The sequence below is a fragment of the Cynocephalus volans genome, chromosome 6, assembly GCF_027409185.1.
Source record: "Cynocephalus volans isolate mCynVol1 chromosome 6, mCynVol1.pri, whole genome shotgun sequence".
NCBI lineage: Eukaryota > Metazoa > Chordata > Mammalia > Dermoptera > Cynocephalidae > Cynocephalus > Cynocephalus volans.
In genome coordinates this window covers 160,867,793-160,881,882 of record NC_084465.1, presented here as the reverse complement: position 1 = coordinate 160,881,882, position 14,090 = coordinate 160,867,793, and the positions used below count along the sequence as shown (strand labels likewise).

The 14,090-nt window shown below is 49.1% G+C and overlaps 1 long non-coding RNA gene across 1 annotated transcript in view; it reads left to right on the top strand.

Moving 5' to 3' along the window:
* The window catches only part of LOC134381272 (uncharacterized), a 38,013-nt gene extending 36,538 nt beyond the window's left edge, over positions 1-1,475 (top strand). Inside the window, exon 4 of the long non-coding RNA XR_010023927.1 lies at positions 1,361-1,475. This is a non-coding gene — a long non-coding RNA (uncharacterized LOC134381272). The remainder of the gene's footprint in view (positions 1-1,360) is intronic.
* The last annotated feature ends 12,615 nt before the right edge of the window (positions 1,476-14,090 follow it).

Below are 14,090 nucleotides of genomic sequence, written 5' to 3'. Positions count from 1 at the left end.
TATTGAGAAGTTAAAAATAAGTAAATATATAAATAAAATGAGATGAGAAAAGAAAAGTATTTGCTGGGGTGGCTGGTTGCTCACTCGGTAGAGTGTGGTGTTAACATGAAAGTCAAGTGTTTGATCCCCGTACTGGCCAGCCACAAAAAATAAAAGAACACTTAAAAAAAAAAAAAAAGATCGCATGCATAATATAATTCAATTTTTGTAAATTTTTTTCTATTCTATCTAGGATTAGGGATGCACAGAACATTGTCCACTGCATGCTACCTAGTACTGTTTTTGACTGATGGGAGTCAGAATGGTAGTTCACATTCTTTGTGTTTTTTTTCTGTATCACCTGCACTTTTACAAAATAAGAATCATCTCATCTATCTTTGAAAAAAATGTAATGTTTTAAAAGCATATTCTCAAAAATTAAAAAATGCAAAAGTAGATAACAAAAGTGCATATTATGATATTATGTAATGATGTATAGAAAAAAGATTGGGAATAAATATATTTAATGTCTCTAGTTATTTCTAAGAAATTATAGAGATTACAGGTGATTTTTAAATATTTTTTTATATTCTGTTTTTTAAGTTAATATATACTAGTCCTTCGTGTTAGGGTTGTCCAGAGAGGTAGAACCAATAGGATGCATGCATGTATAGAAAGACGTGTGGTATAAGGAACTGGCTCATGCCATTGCGGAGGCTGAGAAGTGCCAAGATTTGCCATTGGCAAGCTGGAGACCCAGGAGATCTGATGATGAAAGTTCCAGTTTGAGTCCGAGTCTAAAGGCAGGAGAAGACATATGCCCAGCTGAGACATTCTGGCAGGGATAGCAAATTCACCCTTCCTCCACATTTTGTTTCATGGAGGCCCTCAAGGGATTGGTGATCCCACATTGGGGAGGGCCATCTGCTTTACTGATTCCACAAACCCAAATGTTATCTCATCTGGAAACACCCTCAGAGACACACGGAATATTGTTTAACCACATCTGGATACCCCATGGCCTTGTCAAGTTGATAAATAAAATTAACCATCACACTAAATTACAATAAAATTAAATGTCACATTTTTTAATAAAAAAGTCATGGAAGAAAAAGGCACAGGGTAATCTCTCAAAAGGAGTGTTTAAATAAGTCGAACGTTTGCTTATTTGAGAAGTTCTACAAAGAGTCAGAGAGGGAAGCACATGTTGCAACTTTTCCCAGGACATCAGTAAATATTCTAGACAATATCACATCTTTGTGTTGTGTGGAGGGTATTTAACATCTGAGGTAATAAGGCAGACAGTTTTGGGAGCCGAGGAACTGCTTCTGTTCAGAGAGTGTGCAGGGTGAGCCTGCTTTGGCACCAGGTGCTTTTCCAGATGCATGGAGGGAACCTTATTCCTCTCTACAGCTGGAGAAGTGGAAGGTCCAACACCACGCAGCAAGTATAGACAGAGATTTGAAGTCGGAGTCAGCAGCCTAGAGGAAGATAAAGGATGGTTTCTGGGTCTGAAGAAACCTCTTGGAGGTTTCTTGCCTCTCTTGGAGGCTGGACAAGAGCAGGTGGAATTTTTCTTTCTAACCAAGGCATCTTTATTGCAACACACATATGTATAAGATTGCAATGTATTTTATCTATCCTTGGTCAGGCTTGAAATATTAATTCCCCAGCTATTCAACACAAAATTGACCTTGGAGGCTCACAAGTTTGAGATCAAAGTGTGACCAGAAAGGAATGAATTATACATCCTTTGACAATGTCTTACAGAAGGGTTGTCTCATTCCAAGAGAGGACTCAATGGCATCTCATCTTCCAGTGCAGGTGGGGAACAGCCCTCGTGGCGGGGAGGGCTGTCTTTGGCAAGATTTACATTTTCACACGTTTCCTAAATATAAATCATCTATTAGATCTTGCAACTACTGCTTTCTTTTACATGGGGACTCATGGGGACTCCCATACGTAACAGGAAAAAAGGGATGAATGACGATAAAACACATATGGCCAATGTCAAATTAGACCAGAAGCAGCAACGCACTGACCAGTCAGGTGTGACTTTTCCAATTTCCATGAGATTCTCGTCTCAATTTCAGGAATAGCCAAGGACTTGAGGTACCAGAAGTGCGATGACCGAGTGCGCTCTGTGAAATATAAATGGATTGTCCCTTAGTTCAGCATCAAAGCAAGAATTACTGCAATTATACATTTTGAATTTTATTTGATACACATGGATGCAACTTTACTAGTGACCATTTTTAAAACCCCATTTAAAAGTTTTAGAATTTAATTTATTGCGTCCTTTAGCAGCAGATTCAGCAGTAAAAGTCATAGAGACATAGAGAGATAATTGAAATATAGAAATGTAATATAATCTGGATCAACTAGTTTCATAAATATAGATCGTTCTATATGATCACATTTTAATGTTTATTTTTAAAACGAAAGATGGAATATGTCATGGGTCACTATAAATATATGTGGGGATTCTTTGTAATTTTACCTCGAGGCCCATTTTCCTTTTCATTCTAGGAGTCTCTTAAAACATCAAACACTGACACACGCGTGCACATGGACACACGTGCACAGAGAAGCACACACACGTGCACATGGACACACGTGCACAGAGAAGCACACACACTTGCACATGGACACACGTGCACAGACAAGCACACACACGTGCACATGGACACACGTGCACAGACAAGCACACACACTTGCACATGTGTGCGCACACGCAGAGCAGTGCTGATGTGAGACGCCACTTCCATGTCTCTTCTGTCGAGACAATATCAATTTAATAGTAATCGCCCATCTGGGAACGCATGGGACATTTCCTAAGGACAAAAGTTTAACCGTTACTATTTGCAGTTTGGGGGTGGGGTTACTTCAAAAATTCTAAATTCTAAATAATAATATACTTACCGGGTTTATTTGTCAACGTTGATTTCTTTGCGGTGACTTTCCATTATGAGAGATGAAGGTCTAGCTGCCTCGCTGCTGTCCTCTCCCTCCTGGTTGGCTGTATCGTGACAGTTTCCTGTAGCTGAACCGTAGCCTCAGCGTGATTCTTGTTTTGCCAACTTGCGGCTGCGGGCATGGCCTTGTCACGACGGCGACGAGGGTCTGGGTCCCCCTGCCTGCCCTCTGTCTTCCCCCACATTCGTCCTATATTCTTCCACCTAGACACGTGCTTGCTGTTTTAGTGACAGGTCCTGTGGGTGCATGTGTGCGTTTTCCGTTGGTAACAGCTCGTGTCATTGACAAAAAGGGACCCAGTGGCAGCGCAGAGTGTGATGACTTGAGTGAATCTGCAGAGCTGTGTAGCCGTGACTGACGTCCAGTTTGGACACATTTCCATCGCCCAGCACGCGTTTACTTCTACATGGCCAAAGTACGTGTCGTTTACTCCCGTCCTCTGACCCTGTCTGGGTTTTCTGGGTTTGATCTGTAAGTTGATTCCACACACAGCACAACACCAGAGTCCTGGAATGAATGACGATATCTACTCTAAGTATCGATCAATACGGTGACACGACACCTCATCGGGGGCAGTGGAAGGAGGTTCGGATAATCACCCGCCAGGACGCGTTGCTGGGGCGGCGAAGAAACGTTTGGCTCAACGCCCCTAAGAACGCGCGCGGGGGCGGCAGCAGCAGGAGCGAGAACGCGCGTCCGAGACGGAAAACGAAGCTCGTCCGTCCGTCCCTCCGTCCCTGCGTCCCTCCGTCCCGACTCCGCCCGCGTCTCTGCAACCCCGGGTCGCGTGACCTCGCAGCGGACGTGTGCTCGGCGCCTGCGCGGGTGCACCGGCGAGTGGCGCTGCTCCCGCACCTCCGGGCTGGCGACAGCAGCACGCGGCCTCCCGGCGGCATCTCGGTGCTCGGCCCTCGGTCCCGAGAAGCGGCCGGGCCTCCAGCCCGAGCGTGCAGCCGTCCCGGGGAGCAGCTCTGCGGCAGCCCCGGCTCCTGCCCCGCCACCCTGCGGTGAGCCCGTGCGCCCCGGAGCGGAGGGCACCGCAGGAACCGGTGACCGGCCGCGGGCGGCAGCGCATCTGCAAGCCCTCGGCCCTTCGCTCCGCTCCTGAGCCACCAGAGGGGCCTCCTGGCTTCCCCGTCACAGTCCGCCGCTCAGCCCCTCAGCTGCCCCTGCGCCCTCTGGCCTTAGGGTGTCACAGCCAGCCTGGGGCGTCCCCCCTCGGTGTCCTCCAGCCCCTTGCAGCCTCTCTCGGACCGTCCTGCCGTCATTGCCCCCGACAAGCGAGCTCCCCTTCCAGGGCCCTGTGCTCAGCCCGAGCCCCCTTCCGCGGTCCCCGCAGGCTGCGTGGAGGGAGCCCCGCGCCCGCCCCCGGCCGCCGCCGCCGCCGCCGCCGCCGCCGCCGCCACCTCGTCGCTGCTCCTGGCTCGGAGCTTCGGGACCCGCGCCCCGGCCCAGCTCCGCCTCCTTGTCCCCTCCCCCATCTGCCACTGTCGCCTGCAGACTCTCCCCCGTGCGGGCAGGGCCCAGGCGCCCCCGGCCGCCGAACCTGCTCTTGCCAAGTCCCCGAAGGTCTCCACTTGGTACTTGGTACGCTCGGCGCCGGCGCCGCCTCTGTCTGGACTCTCGGGCCTGGTCCCCTCCCAGCGCCCCATCCCTGCGGCAGCTCAGGAGACCCGCACTTACCTCTTTCCCCGGCCTCACACCCATGTGCCAGCAGGGTCTCTTCTCAAGGTACATCCAGACCCCACCCCTTGTCATCCCTATGTGCGTCCCAGCGTCCTTGTGGCTCTCCTGCTTCTCTGCAGGGCCAGGGACCCTTGTAAACATGGGTGGGTACAAGTTGCTGTCTTCCAAACCTGCCCAGGGCTTCCCTCTAGGAATAAGGGACCCCCTGCAAGGCCCCCACCGCCCCGACCCCTCTGACCTGTCTCCCCCTATTGTCCCTTTCCACCTGGTGCTCATCGCTGGCTGGCCACCCTCACCGCCCAGCCTCAAACCTGCTGGGGCTCCACCTCAGGACCTTTGCATCGGCCGGTCCCTGTCTTAGTCAGCTTGGGCTGCCCTAATAGTATACAACAGAAATGCATTTCTCACGGTTCTGGAGGCTGCAAGTCCAAGATCAAGGTGCTGGTAGATTCTGTGACTTGTGAGGCCTCTCTCTGGCTTGCAGACGGCTGCCTTCTGGCTGTGTCCCCACATGGTGGAGACGGAGAGAAACTTTGTTGTCTCTTTGTCTTCCTCTAAGGACACGGTCCTCTCTAATCAGGATCCCACCCTTGTGATCTCACTTAACCTTTCATGCCTCCTTATAGATTCTGTCTCCAAATACAGTCACACTGGGGGTTAGAGCTTCAATATATGAATTTTGGGAGACACAGTTCAGTCCATAGCAGTCCCTCTGCCCCCGTGGATATCTGCAGGGCCAGCTCTTCACCCCTTGGACTATCTCCTGTGTTGCTCTCTGAATTCCTCTGTGGGATCATCCTTATTAGACCCACTTGGAATGGGTTGGGAAAATATCCATCGCTGAAGAAAAATTAGGGTGCTGTTGTCACAGGAACAGTCAGTGGATGCTGGAGGGTATAAAACAAGTAAAACCAGCAACAATGACAAAATAAAAAGCCTTGGTGGCCACGAGCACAGTTGCCATTCATAACACGATGTGGACATTGATGCGTCCACCCAGCCCCAGGTTTCCAAGGATCTGCTTTCCCAAGTTAGTTGCCAGACGAAAATACCGAAGTTACAGAAGATGGAGGTATGGCAGTGCCAGGGTGAGACAGAGGAGGAGGAGCAGGTGGAGGAGTGGAGAGGAAGCCACTTTAGGGAAGCACGTGCTGAGAGCCACTCCCCTGGCTGGTCAAGGGCATGGGCAGGGGCGCCTGCCTTCTCACTCCAAGCCTGCTGAGGGTGGGCGCACGTGGCTGCTGCTTGGCAGGCCTTCCACCAGGGGGACCAGCTCTGCTGCACATGACCTCCCAGTGTACAGCTGGCTGGTTTGGACTTGGTTTTCCAGTCACAGCAAGAGAGCTGGCCTGATGCACAAGCACTGTCCAAACCTCTTCTTGTGTTATGTCTGTTATTGACCCATTGGCCAAAGCAGATCATCCAGCCACCTGTCATGCATAGACTCCGTGGTGATCTGCAAGGTCATGTCACAGAGAGCTCTTACTTACTCTGGGGCATGCAGAAGGCTCCTGTGTGAAAGTGGTGTGAGGAGGAGGTTTCTGGGTGAAGGCGATGGGCCTGCAAGAAAGAGCTTCCACAGCAGAGGGGCCAGAACATGCAACGGCCCCGAGGCACTAGAGAGTGGGCTGCATCCAGGAAGACGGTGAAGCCCAGGGCTGGGGAACAAGGTAGGTCAGCAGGGGCTAAACCACGCAGGCCCTTCTAGGCCAGGCTAAGGACTCTGTATCGTACCTCTGAAGGCTGGAGGCTGCTGACAAGCAGATCAGGATTTGTGCAGTTGCCCTGGTTGCAGGGTAGAGAATAGAGCGTGGCTGAGCAGCGTGTAAGAGCATGTGCAGGGACAACAGTGGGAAGGATGTCAGGGTGGTCCAGGCGGGGGAGGACAGCTCGGGACGGGGTGGGGTGGAGAGTGAGAGAGCTGGGCCCACAGCTGTTTGGGCGTCAGATTAAGAGACAGGCGAGGGGGCCGGCGGGTTAGCTCAGTTGGTTGCAGCACAGCCTTGCAAGACCAAGGTCAAGCGTTTGGATCGTCACTTTAAAGAAAGTTCTATGGTACTTCTCGCTGTGTCTTTGCTGATATGTACACAGCAGAGCGATTCAGTCATGTGAATAGAGAAAAAAGGCAAACCTGTTTTTTTCCTTTTCTTTTTTCTTTTTTTCTCCTGGCAGCTGGTATACAGGGATCCAAACCCAAAGACGAATCTTTTTGACAAACTACAAGTAGCTAGCATCTTTTAAGCATTTAGCCATTTAGAAGAGTTCAGAAATTCCAGTGTCTATGGGACAAGCAAATAACATGACCGAGTGTGGGGCTGGGGCGGGTGCAACAGTAGGAATGAGGGTGACACACCCACAGTTACACTGTATTTTTGAAAATTAACCTTGTATTTGGGGAAAACTGTGCATTTACATGGGGTTGTAAGAAATAATGCAGAGAGATCCTGAGTACCTTTCACATGGTTTCCCCCATGGTCACATGTTGCAAAACTGTAGGGACAGAACCCCAGTCAGGATATTGATGTTGACACAGCCAACATAAAAACAGTGACAAAAGCAAACTCTGGTGACACCATCCCCACACCCCGAGCACCCCTCCTGCTGGTCTCTTTGAGCCCCTCCTGCCCATCCGTCACCCTGGGCCATTGCTCATCTTCACCAGCGTGTTCCCATCTTGTCATGTGGAAACTTCAAGAATGACGTACACATGGAGTGACATGGTGTGTCTGTCACCTTCTGGAACTGACTTTTTTCACTCAGTGCAGCCCCCTGGTAACTCAGCCGTGTTGTTGCATCAATAGTTTGTTTCTTCACTTGCTGAGCCGTGTTCCATGGTGTGACTACAGCAGAGAGTATTAACCCTTCACCCGCTGAAGAACATACAGTGTGTTTCTAGTCTTTGGCTGTTAAAAATAAAGCTTCTCTGAACATTCGCGTGTAGGTTTCTTGTCACCACAAGTCTCCCTGTCTCTGGGCTAAATACCCAGCAGTTTACTTCCCTGGTCATAGGTTAGTGGCAGGCTCAGTGTTGTAAGAATCTGCCAAGCTGCTTTCGAGAGTGGTGCGCTGTTCTACGTTCCCACCAGCAGTGCGTGACAGATCCGGTCCCTCTGCACCTTCCCCAGCACTTGGGTGATCACCGTTTCATGTCAGTCCTTCCGTTAGGTGTGTAGTGGCATCTCATTGTGAGATACCTGTGCATTTCCTTCACTGCTAATGGTGCTGAGCGTCTTTTCATGTGCCTGTCTGCCATCAGCAGATGGACTCGGAAATCCAGGGTCACGATCTGTCAGAGCAAAGAAACAGAAAACACCATGTTGTCCTTGTTGTCAATGGGCAGGGAGACCCCTGGGAGCCGCATGAGGCAGAGGGAGACGGCAGGGCACGTAGGACCCCAAGTCCCTTGTCTTCCTCCTTCATGCTGGAACTTTCACTTCAGTCCCGGTGGGTGCATAGGAGAGAGCTCCCTGGTTCGGGCCCCACATCTGTACTGTCAGCAAGCGCCCCGGGCCATCCTACCTCCTGCATTTGGGAAGCTGCACCTTCTGTGGTTTCTGTGCACGCTCCTCCTGTCACAAGGTAGGTTCTTCAGGAGATGGGCTACCAGGCCCCGAAGGTGTCTCTCAGAACCACCTAGAACACGTGCTATGGCCCCGTGTGTCCTGAGGTCAATGGCCATCACCACCATGTCCAGCAGCCTCCCTGTTAAAAGTGTGTGTGTGTCAGAAGGTTCATGAACATTCACAGGGGAGGCACGAGCGTGCCCTCTTTAATGGGACATGTCTGATTTATCTCACAGGGTCTAGCTTTCTGCTTCCTTCTTCCTTCCCAGCTTATGCACATTTTATAAACACAGCATTCTTTGGGGCAGGAATATAGCAGGTTTGTCAATGCTAGACATTGCAGGCTCTCTAGAAAGCACTTCTAGGATAATTTGTCTGAGCTATTTCCACATATCCTAATCAAAAGTCCTTCTGCCTCGTGCCTCAGGAATAGATTCTCAAAAGAAAGGTGAATGGTCTCTTGAAATCCAAACCACCCAACGCGCCAGTGACACCCACTTCACTCCTATTCGTGCTCTGCTGTGGTTGGTTTTTGCCATAAACAAGCCACAGGGGTGGACTTTGTTCAAAGATCTGTGTATGCCAGGCTGAGGCAGGGACCCTGTGTCAAAGGACGACCTGCCCATAAAGTCTTCCGTCGTTGAGAATGAAGGTCCTCCTGTGCAGGTGTCTGCCCTCATGGCTCAAGGGGAAGGAATGAAGCCCTGAACAGTCTTGGTTCTGGGTGAGGGGACGGTGAATTTCCCCTCTGTAGTCCACGCCACTCAAATGACACACAGTGTGCATACTGTCACAGCAGCTCTGACAACAGAGGCACACCCAGACTCCAGGGCTCCATCAGAGCCCCTTGTCCTGAGCTTCTGGGCTATAGCCAGTAGAACTGGCCCAACCTGGAGGTGGCAGCCACCATGGGTGGCCAGCTGGGGAGCCCTTGGTCTCCACTGTCCCATCTGGAAGCTGCTGGCCACGTGAGGTTTCTGAGCCCCAGCACTTTGGCCGGTTGACTCTGAGACGTGCTGTCAGCTGTCAGTGTAAAAAAGTTTGAAGGTTTTGAATTAAAAAAAGTAAAATGTCTCATTAACTTTTTTCTGTCAATTACATGTTGAAATACTAGCATTTTGGACATATCATGTGAAACAAAATATAGTATTAAACTTAAGTTCACTTTCTTCCATTCTATAATGTGGCAGCTAGAAAGATCTAGCCGGCATGCGCTGTGTCTGCTGGATGGCACTGCGAGCTGGTCTCATGGCCACCCTGCCTCCTTCAGCCCCGCAGGGCTCGGTCTGAGCCCTCACCTCCCACCGTGGGTATGAACCCACTAGCAGAGACAGAGGAGAGGCTCCCTCAACTCTTTATCGGTCGGCTGTGCCTGGTTAAGTTGGCATCTCTACTCTCCTACGCTGGGGTCAAAATGCTCCTGCGGACAAGATTTGAAAGTGACTGTGACAAAAATAGCAGAGTTCCAATTTAGAAGCTTAAAGCTTCTTCCACGCCCAGCAGCGGCCACCTCTCTCCTGCCCTCTAGGAGCCAACGCCACGGAGGAGACACACTGTAAGTGACTGAAACCAGGTGAGGAAAGGCGAGTGTGCAGGGAGAGAACCGGGGTGACGGGCTCCCTGGGAATGATTAGGCTTCTGCGTGAGTAGAAAAGGTTAAGTCCATGGAAAGCAGGGATCCTGAGAGGCCTCTGCTTCCGGCCAGCCAGCACTCCTGCCCTGCGGTGGGGACAGGCCAGGCAGCGTCCCCTGGACTTCAGAATCCTGTCCTGAAAACCCGCTGATTTCCTCCTGGCCTGCGGTTAACACCATCAGCCCCATCCCAGTCGTGCTCAGGGCATCCTCCTGCCAGGAGGAATCCTCAGACGTCAGTCAGCACCGACTTAGGCTCTGTTTTTCCATTTTGGCCTCTCCATGTCGATTCCTGTGTTGAGGGAAGTTAAATATTTTAAAAAACAAAAACTCAACCCTTTGAAGAAACCCAAGAAATACATGAGCAGTGTGAAATGAGGCGCTTCAAAAAGTTCATAGAAGGATTCGTATTATCTTTTAATTCTATTTTTCCGTGACCTTTTTGAAGTACCCTTGTACAAAGATGAGTCACTAATCCGAAGCCACCGTTCTGCGGGGACACGTGCCGGCAGCGGGAGGACCATCCGGTTTCCACATTATGGAGATGCCTGCGGCGATTCTCACAGTGGCCACCAGTGTTGTCACCTGAACGTCACCCACCCCCATGTAGACATTGTTTAGTTCTCAGCCAGGGGGACAACCGCAACTCCATTAACATGGTATAGACTGAAAGCTTTCGATGTTAATCGCCACTTTGTTTCTGCTGTTCAGTCTTTTATTTGAAGCACGTGACGAGCGCGAGCCCGTGCTCTGGTCTCAGCGCGCACCTGACACTCTGCACCTGTGCGGTGTGAAGCGCTGACCGGCTTTGGGAATTTGTTCCTGCTGTCATTTACTTACCTTCTCTGGAAAGAGCCGCTTCTTTTGGTTCTGATTTCTCTCCTTTTAAATTGTGTCTGATAAATGTTAGCATATTTTTATAGCCAGCCGTATCAAATATTCTCATAATTGGCAAGGGATGAATTAAAAAGAAACATACTTTATTCTCTCAATCACAGGTCAGCAAACTTTTTCTGTGAAGACAGGAAATATTTTGGGCTTTTCAAGCCTCTTTCATGACTACTCTGCTCACTTGATGCAGAATGACAGCAGCCACAACTCACTTAGATGGAGCAGCACGGCTGTGTCCCAGTGAGACTGTATCCCGGACGTTTACTGTGACCACTGAAGTTTGGATGACGTATAATTCTCACGTCAGCAAATATTCTTCCTCTCCCCCACTTGAAAAAGTAAAAACTATTCTTAGCTCGCAGACTGTGCAGAAAGAGGCTCTAACTTGCTGCCTCCTGCTCTAAAGGGTCAGCGACTGTGACCAATAATTATTGTGAATAGTTTCTGTGTGGTTGTTAACAGTTACTGGGTGCCCGTGTGGCTAAATGACTTAGAGGATGGGCCTCAACTCTCAGGAAATTTCCTCTCAGTAAAGCCAGACAAAAGGAAACAGAAATTCATTTGGAAATCTGTCCTCTGCTGTGCCAGGGACGCTGTCTGTGACTCACTTTGTTTTATTTCCACTTGACGTGCAGCCCGGGGCATCTCAGCATGAACACCCCTGGGGATCAGAGCACCCCTCCTTCTCTGCTGTGCTCCTTGCCTTGCTGAGTGTCCCTCTGTCTTGCTCTCTGATCACTACGTCAGCCACTGTACAGACCCCTCTCCCAGCCCCCTCTGGAGCCCATGTTTCTCAGCAGGCTGATTGCCCCTGGCTGGGCTCAGGCCTTCTTCGACTCCTACGTGCACCATGGCCTGGTGCTGGCTGCTGGTGCTCTGTGATCTCTGCCTGTCTCTCATTCAGCTCCAAAGGACACGTCTGACCAGGACTCTTCCTGATTTAAAACCCCTCCCTGATTTCTTCTTCTTTGAGGATACACCTTGCCATTATGTGTCCACATAACTAATTTATACCCAATAGAATGTGAGTTCTTAATCCTCTTGTGCCTCAGTTTTTTCATCTGTAAAATGGAGACGGTTCTGGAAGGATTAGCTGAGACATTTCCAGGCACATTGATGATGTATGAGAAACACAAAGTATTACGGATTGAATTGCGTCCCCGCTCCCCCAAGTTGAATGTGCTGGAGGCTTGGTCCTCACTATGGCTGTGTCAAGAGGGTGGGAAATCCTATTATGATAACTGAAAGGTGGGGCCTTGAAGAGGGGACCATCAAGCAACCATTTAACTTTGATGGTTATGTGGTGGTCACGGGCATGGCTCAGAGCGCTTTAGAAGGAGAACGCAGGCGGGGTCCTCTCTCTGCTCCACCATCTCTGCCATGTGAGCCCCCTGCATGCTGTAAAGCCCCCGCCAAAGGAGACCCTCCCCAGACGTGTTCCCTGGACTTTGGTCTTCCCAGCCTCTGTTCCAGGTATTTTGTTATAAGGAACAGAAATGGACTAATACACAAAGGTTATGGCAAAAAGTCCATGGAAAGATTTGTATTATCTTTTAATTCTGTTTTTCCATAAATTTTTTGAAAGTCAATAAAAAAAAACCAAAAACCTTTTTAGACAAATAAAGGGCTGGGAAACCTCCAGGAGCTATGATTATTCTTTGAAATAAGCTCTTTATTCCCTGCTTTATTCCTGATACTACAGCTTATCTTGATAAAGATTTATGAGATGACTGAATTCATTATGAATATTCATTCATGCAGAATATTCTTTGATGTTGCGAGTAGCATCTTGAAATGAATTAAACTAAAACTTATAATTTTCAATAAAATGTGTGACTTAGCTTTCTTCAAAGAGAATGGAGTCTTCACATAATAATAAATGTTTTCTTTTCGATTTGCAATTGTGAAGGAGATCTTTATTTGTTTTAGAATTTGACACCCAGAAGACAGGCTGCAGGTGCGACTCAGTCTCTCCCATCCTTACAGTTGTCGTGGGGAGAAGGAAAGGTTTGGCTGCTGGCCTGTGGCCTTGGCTTCCTCTGCCAAAGCCCCTCCACAAGGTAAGCTCTCAGCTGTGGTGGCTCTGGAGACACCAAGCACTGCACCGAGGCTACGTCTTCCCTCTGTAAGATTTTCATCCTGGGCTCATGGACCTGGCCCTTCCCTCCAGATGTGTGACCACCCCTGGTTAGTGGTCTGTGGACACAGAGTCCTCGTCCAGCCTGTTCTCACCACACCTGCGTCAAGGCTAGTTTGCCCACCATCTTCCTGTCAGCAGCTAGAAACTCAGCACTGTGAGATGTAAGCTGAGACTTCTGTCCTCATGAGAAGAGACCGTCCACCTCATAAGAGCTGTGCAGCATGGCCACAGGTCAAGATGTGGAAGAACAGAGGTTAAAAAGCCCCTGGTGAGATGCCAACCTTCAGACACACTGGCCCAGCATTAAACACCTGGCAGAAAATCTTCTTGACCTTTGAGCAACAAATTCAGTTAATAATGAGGTAAGAGTAGAGTCGATTAAACATATACTTCCTTAGCCTAAGCCTGGATCTGCAGGTCAGAATGGTTGTTCCTTAAATGAATGGCTTATGGCTTAAAATAACATCTGTAACATTTCTCCTCAAGTTATCGTTGCATATGACAAACAGCTACAACGCTGCTTTGAAGTCTGTACACCTTAGACTCAAAGGAGCCAAGGAGGACGTCAGTCATGATGCCAGAGATAATTATGCTGACCTCACCGCTGACCAGTCAGATTCGCACACAGCTCCTGGGACTCCCACTTGTGATTTCACTCTATAAATGCTTGTGATTTTAAGCAGTTGAGGAACATGAGGTCTTTAAGCCCCTTTGGCTGCCATCGTGCTCCTTTGAATGGCAATTCAAATAGTTGCTAATCTTTCACACTGCAGACTTTGATGTGAGAGACTTTGTAGTCATTTGGGTGGCAGATGAACCCCTCTTTGTTCTGTAACAACATCACCAAGCAAACTTGTAGCAGATGAAATTCTGAGTCTCATTAGGGAGATCTCCTAGTTATCTTAATGACCATGTAAATTTAAATGGCAGAGACATTAAGAATAATTATAATACTTATTTTCCTGATCTCTTTAAGGTACTTGCATGTGCTACTACTAAAGATCACTAAGGCTTACAAGGACATTGCTGTGCACAGTAAACTGACACGGGCGTTACCCATGCTGGGAGATTTCCACACACTAGACATGTGGGTTTTACTGGAGTGTTTTAATAAATACTCTTAATGGGGTTACAAAGAACAAATCCGTGTATAAATGATCCAGGTGACTCTCAGAGACAGGCTTACAGGGCAATAGTTTCTGTTTCTCATACTCCTTGTGGTA